General features: G+C 33.5%; 1 long non-coding RNA gene across 1 annotated transcript in view; it reads right to left on the reverse strand.

Annotated features, from left to right (window-relative positions):
* LOC111087595 overlaps nucleotides 1–6,924 on the reverse strand; it is an 8,622-nt gene extending 1,698 nt beyond the window's left edge. The window contains exons 1-2 of the long non-coding RNA XR_002612272.1: nucleotides 6,861–6,924; nucleotides 1,799–1,886 (exon numbers count right to left, since the gene is read on the reverse strand). This is a non-coding gene — a long non-coding RNA (uncharacterized LOC111087595). The remainder of the gene's footprint in view (nucleotides 1–1,798; nucleotides 1,887–6,860) is intronic.
* Between the last annotated feature and the right edge of the window lie 9,412 nt (nucleotides 6,925–16,336).

Raw genomic sequence — 16,336 nt, forward strand, 5'->3', positions numbered from 1 at the left:
AAAAAAAATAGCGAAGGTGGTCATGAAGTTTTTGAACAACACAAAGAATAAGGATACTCGTTTTACGCTTCTTGAATAACTGTTTTGAATTTTGCGCAAAGCTACTTGAGCCATCTGCGCTAGCTGTCCCTAATTTAGAAATGACAGAATAGAGGTAAGGCATCTAGTCAGCACCAGTCACCGCCAACTCTTGGGCTACTCTAATCGAATAGTGGAATTGACATTCACATTCCAACGACTCCAAGATTGAAAGGGTGAGTCGAGTGTCCCTTAACCATCAGGTCATGCCAGGCCATGGACAGCCGTTAAGGTACCTGTTATATGCCCTATAAAGATAGCACTCCCGTTTTACTAGCCCAAGCGTGGACTAATAATTATAATTAACATGGCAAAACATGGTTCTTAGTGTCAACGGTTAGCTTTGTGTTACTGAAAAAAATAAAATAAAAACGCACTCCGTGCTTTGGGGCTGTGGGTTATAAGAGTGAAGGTTAAAAAATACCATTTGATTTGAGTAACCCAAGAGTTGGCGATGGTTGCTGTTAACTAGTTGTGTTCCCTCTAGTTTATCATTTCAAAATCATGCACTGCTAGCGTGAATATTCAAAACCAAATCAACCCATTTCGTCTTCGAATTTGATCATTTATCTGATTTGCAACTCACAAGATTTCTTTAATTTTGGTATCTACATCAACATGATTGTGTTACGTTGCACGTTACAGTTTTGAATATTACAATGCTGAATGTTAGTGTTGCATCTTACAGTTTTGAATATTACAATGTTGAATGTTAGTGTTGCATCTTACAGTGTTGAATATTACAATGTTGCTTCTCACAGTGTTGAATATTACAATGTTGACTGCTAGTATTGCATCTTACACTGTTTAATATTACAATGTCTAATGTTAGTTTTGCATCTTACAGTGTTGAAGATTACACTATGGAATATTACAATGCTGAATGTTAGTGTTGCATTCTACAGTGTTGAATATTACAATGCTGAATGTTAGTGTTGCATCTTACAGTGTTGAATATTACAATGCTGAATGTTAGTGTTGCATCTTACAGTGTTGAATAATACAATGCTAAATGTTACTGTTGCATCATACAGTGTTGAATATTGCAATGCTGAATGTTACTGTTGCATCTTACAGGGTTGCATGTTGGTTTCAATTGAAAGTATTTTAGCGAAATACAGACTGTCTCAACCCTGACATCGTGTATTACAAAGTACTTACGTTACAAATATTGTAACTATTGTTATATTGTCAACGAAACTGATTCTTAAGCCCTTTTAATGAATAAGATGTGTGTTCGTTTGGCAGTGGAATAGACTTCGAGATCTTGCACCTCTAATCATTTTTCAGGAGTTTACTTACCCTTCAATATCCTACAGACCAAAGATTTAATACCCCCTCCCCCCCCCCCGGAATAAAAAAAAGGATTTTGACTGGTTCTTTAAAATATTTGCACAAAGCAACATAAGACTATCTGCGCTATTTGTCATAGTCTTGATCTTATAGACAAGCGAGAAAGAATACAGTTAATTAAAAACACCCACCGCCAAATCTTGGGCCATTCTTGTAACGCACCCAAGAACCCACAATGTGGACACGAGCAACATGGCCTGCAGGTTCACAGTCCAGCACGAATGCCACTAGGTCACGCACGACTCGGAAAAAAAGACAAGGTAAAAGTCAAACATTTTGTTTCGGTCTACGAATAATGATTACTTAAGCCTTATTTGGATTCATGTTGCGGCTCTCATTTTTATTATGAAGAAAACAAACACTGTACCTTGCTGTTTAACTCTCCAACCATTCCTGTCCAGTTGCCGTTCTCCAAGCTTCCAAAAGCCCAGTCGGTTCGTTGTGTCACGTGCGGTCTACAAAGCCAACAACCACAATCAAATGAGAATTTGTAGTCCCAACAGATAGGTCAAACTTCATTCTACTAATTACTAGTACGTCGGCATGAACACGCGTACAGACTATTATAGTCCTAGAAATAGGCCAAACTTTATTTTAGGAAATACTAGTACGCCGGTATGAATATACGTAGAAATGGGGAGATTTTTGCAACCGATATGTGACTGGATAACCATATGTTCGTTGTGCACATGCGCGTAGTAAAGATTATCATATGCCTTTCGAAATGAACTGGACATAATTTGGTTTATTTTGGTAATATCTCGAAGTGATATAATGCTAAAATCGTTTAACATTTAACTCAACCCTTGTATGTCCAAAATAGATCATTTTAACACCCAAAACACTTAAAAATATTACTTACTTTGCATGTAAGGCTACCCACGAAAACACACGTTCTGCAAGCACGAGCAGGGATTTTTTTCTGTGTCACACATTTGCAGAATTTACAAGAATAAAATACGTGTATTAGATGGTTTTGAAAAACAAAAAAATACAGGTGTTATGTTTCATTATCTGTAGTTTTAACCCCAATTTCGCACAGTTTAAAAAGAAAATTCTCTGATCTCGTGGTTTGTTAATTAGTTATAGTATTTGAAACCTAAACGGCACCATAAAAGTATGCACATGGTCTTAACAGCCAGAGATATCTATAGGATTCAGGTATGGCTTTCGTAACTGACCATGGTTAAGGCAGCCAATCAGTGGCACCCGCCGTCACAATAACTTTGGTCGGATTTATAGCATGTATGGCATTGATTTTCTATTTTATAATCTGTCCACAGATCGAACTTTGCACTTCCGATAACCCCTGAACTATTAATACAAGTGTTGTTTTCGATCATTAAACCAATAACACCCGACAAGGTTGGGGCTGCTTAATAAAATTACTAAACATTGAAGTAGAATTATTACAAGTAAAAACCTTTATGTTCTAAGACTACTATATCTGGCCAACGTAGTTACTACTGTAATAAATGGAAAGGAATTAGTTCTGTAGTAAATAAAAGTAAAATGGCTAGATGACAAAATATAACGAAGTTTCGTATTCAGGTGTAGTTGGTGTAAGTTGTGGGAAGAGATCCATGTTGTGATTGGTTGATGGAATCTGCATTGTAATTGTTTGGCCGTTGAGGTTCGTATGACTAATAGTTGTCAACTAATGGAAAGCAAGGAAAGCTAGTTTCTGTGCCACTGTCTGTGATTAATGACGGTTTCAACGTTCTGATGTAGAAGGATTATTTAGTTTTCTTTAGTACTTATCTGAGTTAATGGTTCTATAATTTTTTCAGATTATCTCGTAGCTTGGTAAAATCACATTTTCAGCAGTGGCAGGATTTGTCGGTTTCATCATTATTACACGATCTTTCTGTTCTTTAATTATTGTTCACAATTGTCTTCCGGTTAGTTCAACATAAGTTTGTTTATATGAACGTTGGTTTCTCCAACGTAAGTTAGTTTAAATGAACGTCGCTTTCTCCGACGCAAGTTTGTTTTCACAAACACCGGTTACACCAACGAAACGAAGTTTGTTTACTTGAACACCTGTTTCTCCAACTTAAGTTAGTTTACATGAACACCAATTTCTACAACGTGGTGTAACATTATGTTACACATGTAGACTTACAGTATATTTATGTATTAAACATGATGTTACACTACAGGTAGAATTACAGTATGTTAATGTATTAAACATGATGTTATACTACATGTAATAGGTCGTCAAGAAATTGATGTCGCGTCTTAGAACATTTTCATTAACCACCTCTCTAATGTAATTACATTATATTTATGAATTAAACATTATGTTACACTACAATTTTAATTATAGTATGTTTATGTATTAAACATGATGTTACACTACATGTAGACGTACAGTATATTTATGTATTAAACATGATGCTATACTACATGTAGACGTAAAGTATATTTATGTATTAAACATGATGCTATACTACATGTATTAGGTCATCAAGAAATTAATGTCGCGTTTTAGAACACTTTCATTACCCCCCCCCCCTAATATGATTACAGTATATTTATGTATTAAGCATGATGGTATACTACAGGTATAATTACAATATGTTTATGTATTAAAAATTATTTTATACTACATGTATAATTATAGTATGTTTATGTATTAAACATTATGTTATACTACATGTATAATTATAGTATGTTTATGTATAAAACATGATGTTATACTACATGTAGACATACAGTATATTTATGTATTAAACATGATGTTACACAACATGTAAACTTACGGTAAATTTATGCATTAAACATGAAGTCACACTAAATGTAAACTTACGGTACATTTATGCATTAAACTTGATGTTACACTACAAGTAGACTAACGGTATATTTATGTATTAAACATGATGTTACACTACATGTAGAATTACGGTATATTTTTGTATTAAACATGATGTTACACTACATGTAGACTTACGGTATATTTATGTATTAAACATGATGTTACACTACATGTAGACTTACGGTATATTTATGTATTTAAACATGATGTTACACTACATGTAGACTTACGGTATATTTAAGTATTAAACATGATGTTACAGTGTATGTAGACTTACAATACATTTATGTAATAAACATGATGTTACACTACATGTAGACTTACGGTATATTTAAGTATTAAACATGATGTTACAGTATATGTAGACTTACAATACATTTGGGTATTAAACATGATGTTACACTACACGTAGACTAACGGTACATTTATGCATTAAACATGAAGTTACACTACATGTAGATATACGGTATATTTATGTATTAAACATGATGTTACACTACATGTATATTTAAGTATTAAACATGATGTTACAGTATATGTAGACTTACAATACATTTGGGTATTAAACAGGATGTTACACTACACGTAGACTAACGGTATATTTATGTATTTAAACGTGATGTTACACTACATGTAGACTTACGGTATATTTATGCATTTAAACATGATGTTACACTACATGTAGACTTACGGTATGTTTAAGTATTAAACATGATGTTACACTACATGTAGACTTACGGTATATTTAAGTATTAAACATGATGTTACAGTGTATGTAGACTTACAATACATTTATGTAATAAACATGATGTTACACTACATGTAGACTTACGGTATACTTATGTATTTAAACATGATGTTACACTACACGTATATTTAAGTATTAAACATGATGTTACACTACATGTGTATTTAAGTATTAAACGTGATGTTACACTACATGTATATCTAAGTATTAAACATGATGTTACACTATATTTAGACTTACGGTATATTTATGTATTTAAACATGATGTTACACTACATGTAGACTTACGGTATATTTATGTATTTAAACATGATGTTACATTACAAGTAGACTTACGGTATATTTATGTATTAAACGTGATGTTACACTACATGTAGAGTTACGGTATATTTATGTATTAAACATGATGTTACACTACATGTAACCAAAGCCTCAGTATGGTTGGGGGTAGGCGTCCTGCGAAAGGAGTAAAGTCTTCCCTGGTGCTCCATGAAATGCTCCCAAGAGACCTGCTTGTTAAGCCTCTACTGAGGAAGTCCTATTCACTGCCTTCTCGTGGCGGAGGTGTTTTTACTGAAGTGAAAGGGCGTAAGGGGGTGACCCGCGCTATAACGGGTTCGTTGGTTCATTGATCACCTAGGTGAGTTGGCTAAACCCTGATTTCAAACCAACAACGGCGGAATAGATCCAGCGGATTGAGCGGATGAGGTCAACACGACCCAACGGTCATGATGGCGGTACTAACTGCTGCATCTGGCAGATGGGACTCAACAGCTTTAAAAGGCAGCTCATCTAAGGGAAGGAAAACCCTGACTTCAAACCCCCGCTGCCTTGCGGATGCATCTGACCAAGGAAGGCTTCAGGAGAAAACCTCGAGGAAAAATCCGGAGTCGGAGCCCCGAAGGCAGTTTGACGTTGATTCCAACCCTGTTCCAGCAGCTCCTGCGACCGCGTTGACACCAAACTGTATCAGCACTGCTGTTCCTTTGGCTCCGTCATTGAGGTGGAGAGAGGGGCAAGTTGCGTAGGCAACAGCCTGTCCCCCGTATCAGGCTTACATCCGTCCATATCAAACAATGGACGGATGTTCATCCATGGTCAAACTTGGCCGAAGGAGGTCTACTACACTACATGTAGACTTACGTTATAGTTAAGTATTAATCATGATGTTACACTACATGTATATTTAAGTATTAAACATGATATTACACTACATGTATATTTAAGTATTAAACATGATGCTACACTACATGTATATTTATGTATTAAACATTATGTTACACTACATGTAGACTTACTGTATATTTAAGTATTAATCATGATGCTACACTACATGTATATTTAAGTATTTAACATGATGTTACACTACATGTATATTTAAGTATTAAACATGATGTTACACTACATGTATAGTTAAGTATTAAACATGATGCTACACTACATGTATATTTAAGTATTAAACATGATGTTACACTACATGTATAGTTAAGTATTAAATATGATGCTACACTACATGTATATTTAAGTATTAAACATGATGTTACACTACATGTATATTTAAGTATTAAACATAATGTTACACTACATGTATAGTTAAGTATTAAACATGATGCTACACTACATGTATATTTAAGTATTAAGCATGATGTTACACTACATGTATATTTAAGTATTAAACATGATGCTACACTACATGTATATTTAAGTATTAAACATGATGCTACACTACATGCATATTTATGTATTAAACATGATGGTACACTACATGTATATTTAAGTATTAAACATGATGCTACACTACATGTATATTTAAGTATTAAACATGATATTACACTACATGTATATTTAAGTATTATTGCTTACCTTAAATTGGTCCAATTGGCAATTTCTTCTAACAGCTGATAGAACTTGTCGTACTTGCCATTCCGATACTAACAAGAAAAAGAATTTTATAAAAACTTGATGTATTTCACTTTCCGACACAAAAGAAGAAAACACATATAAATGTGTCGTACTTCCCTTTCCGACCCTAATAAATAGAAAATGACATAAAACCTTGTTGTACTTCTTCTTCCAACTCAAAGAAAGATAAAACCTTGTTGTGAGGATAGTAAATCCACTATATATTTTAAACAAAAGTCCAGAGATACAGCTTTTGAGTGGATTGTATATTGTTATTTAACTTTATTCCAACATTTTGACCATTCGTGTGGCCATCATCAGGTAACTGTCGTCTATTGTGTGAAATACTGCGCGAGAATTTTGTTCCAAATTAATGTGCTTTGATTTAAATTAGGTTTTAGTTCACCGAAAATTAATGCTGCTTCTATTTTTCTTCTATTAATGTTGTTCTATTGCACAATATCTTAAATTTGTTAATGTTAATTGGATGCTGGTTCGTTGTGCTGTGTTCGTGAACGTGTGATGGAGGATTATTATGTTCCTTGATCCTAATGCATATCCTGCTTCCCGTTTCGCCTATGCAAATGCAATCACATCGATCATATTGATACCTGTTAGAATAAACTTTCTTGAGGTGACCTTTGATTTTAGTGTTCAGTTTTTGTAATAAAAATATCTTTACTGTTTAGATTGTGTGTGTGTGTGTTTTTTCGTACATGTTTCCAAATGTTTATGATGGTTTTGGTTACATAGCTATGATGTGGTAAGACACCTTTTAGTGTATCTGGGTTTGTGTATTTTGTTTCCTTCATGGAGTTTATGTTGTTTTCCCTTTTTTCTTTTTGTGATTGAGTTTGATTATATTTTACTAAGGTTCTAGTAACAATGTAATTAATAATTGTTTATAAATGTATCAAATATTGATTCTAGTTCATGTTGCAGATTACTGCTACTACATGGGTTAAACTCTGGGTTGTAATGCATGATAATATGCCAATGTTTTGTTGAGTTGAGTGACCTGAGTCACATATTATAGAGTTGTTATCATTACCACATTTGGGGAAGATTTTCGTGTTAAAACCGTTGGAGTTTCTTTCTATTGTTATGTTCACGTTTTTGTTCTCTTCTTCATGAGTGAATTTCATGTTAGGGTTATTGTTCTTTACGTGTTGTAGAAATGACTGTTGATGGATGTTGCCTTCAAGTCCACAAATTATATTGTTGACGTATCTAAACCAGTTTGTGGAAGGGTGTAGATCTGTGTTAATTGTCTGACTTTCTATTTTGTTGATAAACAATTCACACAATCCAGGTGACAGAGGGCTGCCTATGCTGTGTTCTATAGAAGCAACACAAACTGGAATCAATATTTGATACATTTATTAACAATTATTAAATACATTGTTACTAGAACCTTAGTAAAATGTAATCAAACTTAGTCATACTCAATAACCGAAAGAGAAAAGGGAAAACAACATAAACTCCATGAAGGAAACAAAATACACAAACCCAGATACACTAAAAGGTGTCTTACCACATCATAGCTATGTAACCAAAACCATCATAAACATTTGGAAACATGTATGAGAAAAATACAATCTAAACATTAAAGTTACTTTCAATCAGTAACCGAGCACTAAAATCAAAGGTCATCTGAAGAAAGTTTATTCTGACAAATTCAACGACGGAAGCATCTATAAGTATCAATGTGATAACACTTACATAGGCGAAACTGGACGCAACATAAACATTAGGATCAAAGAACATAACGATCCTCAATCACACATTTACGAACACAACACAACAAATCAACATCGAATTAACAACTTTAAAATATCATGCAATAGAACAACATTAATAGAAGAAAAATAAAAGCAGTATTAATTATTCGTGAACTAAAACCTTATTTATATCAATACGCAGATGTCACCATATATGTTTTCTAAACTGGAACAAAATGCTTGTTCAATATTTCACACAATAGACGACAGTTTGCCTGATGATAACAAAGAGAAATCACCTTAAAACCACCTGCATTTTTCCTTTCGATTCGAAGCTAGAGAAGTCACACAAAACATCAGTCGCAGCTCCCTCCTGACTTAAAAAAATAAAAAAATACCACATTTATTTCTCCTGGAATATACTAGTAATGTTTACGATATAACTAATCTAAGTTAATAATTGAAAGGTAATTTCTAAATACTCGTAGTTTCAAAATTCCTGCTGATTGATATAAGATTTTTATAACATTAATTATTCGAAGGTTGTTTGTGAATACGACAAACTATATAGAACTCTCAGTTCTTAAAGTTAAGTTAACTAGTTTAGTTGAAACCACGAAAACTCGAGTTAAAGAGAAATAAAGCTCTTATAGGACCTTTAAAATATTTCAGTTTGCCTCTGAAGAAGAAAGGTGCACCTTTCGAAAGCGCTCGGGTTATAGGGTTTTTATTCATTTCCATCAAGACTTCTTGAACTTACGTGTTTTTCTAACATCATTAAATATTTCATTGTAGTCAAGGAGGGACCAGCAACAATGTTACAACTGATGTCTGTTCATATTCTGTTTCAGTCATTTTTGATAAGGCAATTTGAAAAATAGAATTTACAAGTATTTTAAAGACATAAAAAAGTTGTCATTGTGTGAAACTAGAAAACGATAATTTGGGAGTTTTAAAAAGACATAAGAAGTTGCGATGGCGTGCAATTAGAAAACAAGAATCTAAACAGTTTAAACACAATGACATATAATTGCTATGACACGTATTTGTAAAACTAGAATTTACAAGTTTGAGAACAGACGTAAAGAATTGTTAAGGAAAGGAATTATAAAAAAGACCAAAATTGCAATGGCGTGCAATTAGGTAACGATTATCTACAAGTTTTAAACACAATCACAAAGCATTGCCACAGCCTGTAGTTAAATATCGCAACTCTTTAAGTGTTAAATAAAGTTAAGTATCTGTTGTGGCGAATCTACAACTCTTAAAAAATAGTTAAATAACTTCCACACATTACTAGAGTGCTTGTAACTCGAAGGATTCGTCCTTTAAAGTTCGTAATGTCTGCGGGATAAATGTTTAGCTTCTTCAATTGTAAACCCGTATCTTCACAAAAGGAACAGCAAGTGAAGAACAAGGGGGTTCCAAAAGCTTTCCAACGGACACTTGTGACTCTGAAGCATCCCAGTTTCTGTAAAATACAGAAATTATAAGTTTGTTTTTTATTTTATTCTGCTCTCAGTTCGCATTTATCAGAAAGATGCACATTTCATTTAGAATTGAACTTTCAAATATAGAAACCATGGAAACTCGCATTTAATCTAGACGAGTATCTGAACTGAATAGATAGATTATTTAATCTATGTTAGTATGTGATCTGCATAGAAATATTATTTAATCTATATTAGTATGTGATCTGAATACAGAGATAATTTAATTTAGTTGAGCATCTGAAATGAATACATATATTATTTAATCTATATTAGTATGTGATCTGAATAGAAATATTATTTAATCTATATTAGTATGTGATCTGAATAGAGAGATAATTTAATTTAGTTGAGCATCTAAAATGGATACATAGATAATTTAATTTAGTTGAGCATCTAAAATGGATACATGGGTTATTTAATCTAGATTAATACCGGATCTGATTCAGAGATTATGGAAACTCACATTTAATCTAGATTAGTATCTTTTGGGTGCAGAAACTGCAGATTTATTTGTTAATCACTTTTATCACGAGTGTCTATAAGTTTTAAAAGAGTTAAAGAATTGTTATGTTGGACAATTAGAAAACGTGAATTGTTTTTATAGTGTTTTACTCGACGACAATATAGTATTTAACTTAGTGTTTTACTCGACGACAGTATAGTATTTAGCTTAGTGTTTTACTCGACGACAGTATAGTATTTAACTTAGTGGTTTACTCGCCGACAATATAGTATTTAACTTAGTGTTTTACTCGCCGACAATATAGTATTTAACTTAGTGTTTTACTCGACGACAGTATAGTAATTAACTTAGTGTTTCACTCGACGACACTGTAGTATTTAAATTAGTGTTTTACTCGACGACACTATAATATTTAGCTTAGAGTTTTACTCGACGACAATATAGTATTTAAATTAGTGTTTTACTCGACGACACTATAGTATTTAACTTAGTGTTTTGTTCGACGACACTATAGTATTTAACTTGCAATAGAACACAAACAGCATTATTAACTTGCTCTTTGATCTGAACAGTCTAGGACTACAACAACTACAAACTATTTTTACGCCCATCCTAATCCATAAAGGATAAGCTCAGTGAAGTACTTACAATACTTGTTTGAGTACGTTTTTTATTAACGTACCTCCCAAGATTGAGAAAGGTACGTATTACCATTTAGAATGAAAATAACCGATCAAGAGGACACATGTGCACATTAAACCGAAACAAGGTAATTTTATGAGACGTCAAATTAAAAAGCCTAATTAGATGTTCATAAATTAACGTTTAACACCAAAATATCCAAGTGTATGACAAGCTTTAAAAAAGGAATTGAACGAACAAGCATGTTCAAGACGTTGAGATACTGAGGTTGTGAACAACTTGTATAATATTAAATACATTATAAATCTAATTACTAAAAAAAATATAGACCTGTTGACTGGTGTATGGAGAAACGAAAGCAACTTTATCTCCTTCAGTTAGATGTGGTTTGATAACATCCACTAGGTGTCTCTTTTTAAGAAGAATCAGTACTTTATTTCTCGTACTAATGGCGGAAACGGTTTTGAGCTTAAAAAAGATAAATATTAAATGGTTAGTCTGGTACATTATAAGATATTCCTCATCAGATTGGTTATTTACAAACTTAAACTACATTTGATCGTTATTTCTAACCCCTCTTCCCCAGTGGCTCAGCGGAAAGTCTGAAGGCTTAAGATGCTAAAAAGCGGATTTAGATACTGTTGATAAGCAGAACATAGAGAGCTACATTGTGTAGCTTTGTGCTTAACAAAAACCAAGCCAAATCTTTTTGTAATAATCGCTGTTTGTTTGAATCTTGTTAGGGCGCTTGATTAGCAATCTAAGGGTCGCGGGGTTCGAATCCCCGTCCCACCAAACATGCTCGCCCTTTCAGCCGTGGGGGCGTTATAATGTGACGGCCAATCCCACTTTTCATTGGTGAAAGAGTAGCCTAAGAGATGGCGGTGGGTGATGATGACTAGTTGCCTTCCCTCTAATCTTTCACTGCTAAATTAGGGACGGCTAGCGCAGATAGCCCTCGTGTAGCTTTGCGCGAAATTCATAATAAACCAAACCAATTGTTTGAATCCGCTATAACTTCTACTAGACAACCGTATACCCGTCTTGAGAAGGAGAGAGCTAGGCCTAAAGCACACTGGTTTTAAACCTGAATTTGACGACACATATTGAGAGAGTTATCTTTCTGACAGAAAATTTGCACTTTCATGTCATGTTCTTTTCTTTACTTCGTTTTTTTTTTTTTGAAATGAAATTTTTATTTTGCTTTTTGGTAGTCTATAACATGATAACATACGAATAAATTCGGAGAGATAACTAAACATACGACGAGAAATGGTTTTCCGGAATTAAGTCGGGCAAATATTTTTTGAAACATAGAGGGTGCTCGAGTTCTCTGGGGCAAAGCACGGAAGAGATTAAGTCAGATTTCTATGACATGCGCGATTACGTTTTAACTACAACTAAATGCTGTGTTTTAGATTAATTTATGGCCCAAACAGAGGATATGGCTTACTTAGTAGCTATGGTAGCAGTATATATGTTAGCCCTTTCTCATTTCACGGGGAAATCCTTTCTTGAGCACGTCTGCCAAAACAATTATCTTCCAGTATCTCTTTTTATGACGAATTCAGTAGGTGTGCACTGGATATATTCTAAGACTTTAATACTGCAAAATAATGTTCAATATGAAAAAAGAAAATCTCCCCAACTGTAAGGGCACAGCGGGATGAGTACCTTATATTAAAAATATTTTTAATATGCATTTCAGAAAGACAAGTAACAACCAAAGCTGATACGAAAAATTGAACGACATTGTGGCGTTCGTAAAGATTATAAAGATCTGTTCAGATAGTGAATTTAGAATTTCCAGGAAGGTGATGTCAATTGAATGTGGATCGACATGGGGCACAACAACCACCCAGAAAGAGGCAACTGTCAAACTCCAGACGTGATAAACAAAGTGCGGAGCCTTGTAAAAGATGAGAATCCGAGGACACAAAAGTTTCAAAAGCTGCCCACTGCTATAGGCAACATAATGACGAAAGCTCTCCGACTGGAATAGTGAGTCAACCCGCGTGTGTACAAGCAGCTAAAGAATGAAACGGATACTCATATTTCACCATATGAAGACATACTAGTCCAGTCGCCGGATGCAGCGCGATCTGTTGCCCTTGTATACCAGATAGATTATGGAAAGCAGCAGGGATGTGAGGTGTGCTTTAGACATGAAAGCTTCACGATGGGACCTTTTGCAATGGAAACAACGTTGAAAGGTCAAGATGTACGGTCGTCGGTTAAAATATGGATGGAATGCGGTGATGCTTCAACATAGTTATATTATAACGTACTTAACCTCTAATAGTTGTTTGTTATTAAACATTGTCAATAGAAAAAAGAAGTGTGATGTTGACCTGTCAAAATTAAAAAAAATATAATTATTTCTCTTTTTCGCCAATTGTCAAAATAAAAGGCTTTTAATTATATTTCTTAATTGTATTAGTATATACTATGTTGTTGTTGGGCTTAGGATTCTTCTACAGTAGATGTCTGTTATTTGTTGGTGAGAAATTCAACGATGAGTAAACAGCACACACTTTACTTGTTTTCAAATGATATATATATATATATATTCATTCGAAACAAGTTCTATGTGCAACAAATTCTTCACACTATAGAGATTATAAGCACATCATAAACCCTATTTATATAGTTCTCTTTTTCTTCTCAAGCCTATTCAATTACTTTAGAATTTAAGTTGAAAAGCCGAACTATCTTCTCTATTACTATCGCACTAGTATTCTATGTGTGATTCGCTTACAATTGTGCCGCAAGTACCGTAATCGTTTGGTATTCTTTCTTCTGAAGATCCTCTGTTCTTTTTGTCAAAGTGCACTCAGGTTAATTCAATTACTTTAGAACCACGCTTTGACGGAATAAATTATTCTTCTTAACTCCTTTTCTACTGTTAGTCTTACTCTAACATATTAAACGTTAGGCCTATCACTTCTATGGTAGTTAAATTCATGCCGAACTTTTCCTTACCCATAACTTTACTCTCTTCTGCTATTGTCTGCCTGCTTCCGCTCGTCTCACACTATTTTTACATCTATCACATAATCGTCTGCCCACCTTCTATACTCTCGACGTCAACGTATTGCACGCGACGTTCGATGGTCTCAACATCAATAAATGATTAACAAAATTTCATACAATCGTCTGCTTTTAACTCATTTATAATAAAAACTGAACAATAATACAATTTTCACTCACAAAATAAATGAATCAATAATATCTAAATTAAACAGTCTTTTATATCATGACATTGACGAAATTCTTTTCAAAAGCTTATGAAATTTATTTACGATAATTACTCAACAATTATGACATTTACTACATCTTGTAAAATTCTTCAATATAATACGCTAATGCATAAAGAAAATCTTAATATGAAAGTAGCTTATTTTGAGAAAGCGATTTTACCTTGAAAATTATCTGACTTGAAGTAATTTACCTTAATTTTCAATTGCTGATGGTGTGATTAATAAACCAACAACAGCTTTGTTATAAATGCTAGATTACTAATATAACACAAGTGACATTGAATCACTCGAAAAAATAGCACCGAGCGTTTAGTTGAAACTGTTGAATTACAAGTTTATAATTTTCATAGAAAAGCGGCTTTATTGTCGATATATCTGGAAAACATGCATTCCTTTGTAAACCATACAAATATTAGCTTACGAACGACATAAATAAAATAAAACGTTCAAACTTTGCTTGAAAAATAGCAAATAATTTGTTTGGTTGTTTAAACGCAAAGCTGCATAATAGGCTACGTGTGATGTGCCTACCATAAGGATCGAACCCCAAATTTTAATGATATAAGACCTCAATTCTTCAGCTGAGCATCTGGTAGGCCAAATAGCCTAATTTACAACTTATTATTGGAAACAACATAAATCTCTTCAAAAGACCTCAATTATTATTTGATGATACAAATTATTCAATATAAAAGTCATTTTACGAGACAAAGTTAAAAATGTTTGATTGTTTATTTGTTCTAAGGCAAAGCTACATTGGGCTATCTGTTGTGTCCACTGCGGATAATCGAACTCCGGACTTTAGCCATGTAAGCCCTTAGACTAACCGCTGTTTCACCAAGGGACAAACAATGCTAGAAGATAAAGTATATAGCTAAGCCTAAAAGTTCATTAAATCTACGCAATAAAATAAATAGGATAATAACTTGCATTTCCAGTTAATGACGTAATATATATAAATTTGAAAAATGACTCGAAATAAAGAATAAAATAGTGAAATGACATAACTCACCTTAACAACATCAGAGGCAATGCATTCCTTGTCATCAGGTGGCGCATACATTATGATTCTATCAGGAGCCCGCGTGAGGGCAGTGTGGTCTGGGGAAGCTAGTTCGTTTGCATTTTCTGTTGATTTTAGGCTAACTGATATTCCGGATGTCATAAAGCGACGTATCAATGTTCCTAGACGAAAATACCCGGATTTTAGTAAAACCGACGAAGAAAATTTCCACTAATTAACGCTTGAAATTAAACTTAAGTATTTCATTTTTACTTTTTGATTGAATTTGTATAATACGTTCCTTAGATTCTCTTATAAAAATGTCCTGTAAAATCGTACAGTCACTTTAAAAACTTACTCCTATTGTGAATTTTATGAACTAAATGAGAAAATTTATACATAACTGTCACTCCTGTAAGAAATTGTAGGAATTGCGTGGGAAAACTAAAATATTGTAGGATCATAGTAACTTTTCACAATATCTGGTCTATAGGCTGGGTTGTTAAAATAAATTACAAGACGTCATACTCGCACAAATCAAATCAAATATTGTAGGTATTTTAGTTTGTAAGTTCACTCTTAAAGAGAAATGTTAAAATCTTTTGGCTTTACCATTGAATGATTCCGTAATACATAGGGTTTCCATTCATTTTAGGGTATCTTTACGCTGTAAGGACTGCTAGGATTTTAACTTTGTTTAGGATTATTAAAACACAGTAGCATAAGAAATCTCTAACACATCCAGTATCTTATAGAGTTGTGCTTAAAATATACCACTGCATCAGGAGTGTTTTATCTGGTTAGTAGACAATAGTTAGGTTTTTATATTCCACTACTTGGTTTGTTTTGTTTTAT

The sequence above is a fragment of the Limulus polyphemus genome, unplaced genomic scaffold (genome assembly GCF_000517525.1).
Source record: "Limulus polyphemus unplaced genomic scaffold, Limulus_polyphemus-2.1.2 Scaffold2349, whole genome shotgun sequence".
NCBI lineage: Eukaryota > Metazoa > Arthropoda > Merostomata > Xiphosura > Limulidae > Limulus > Limulus polyphemus.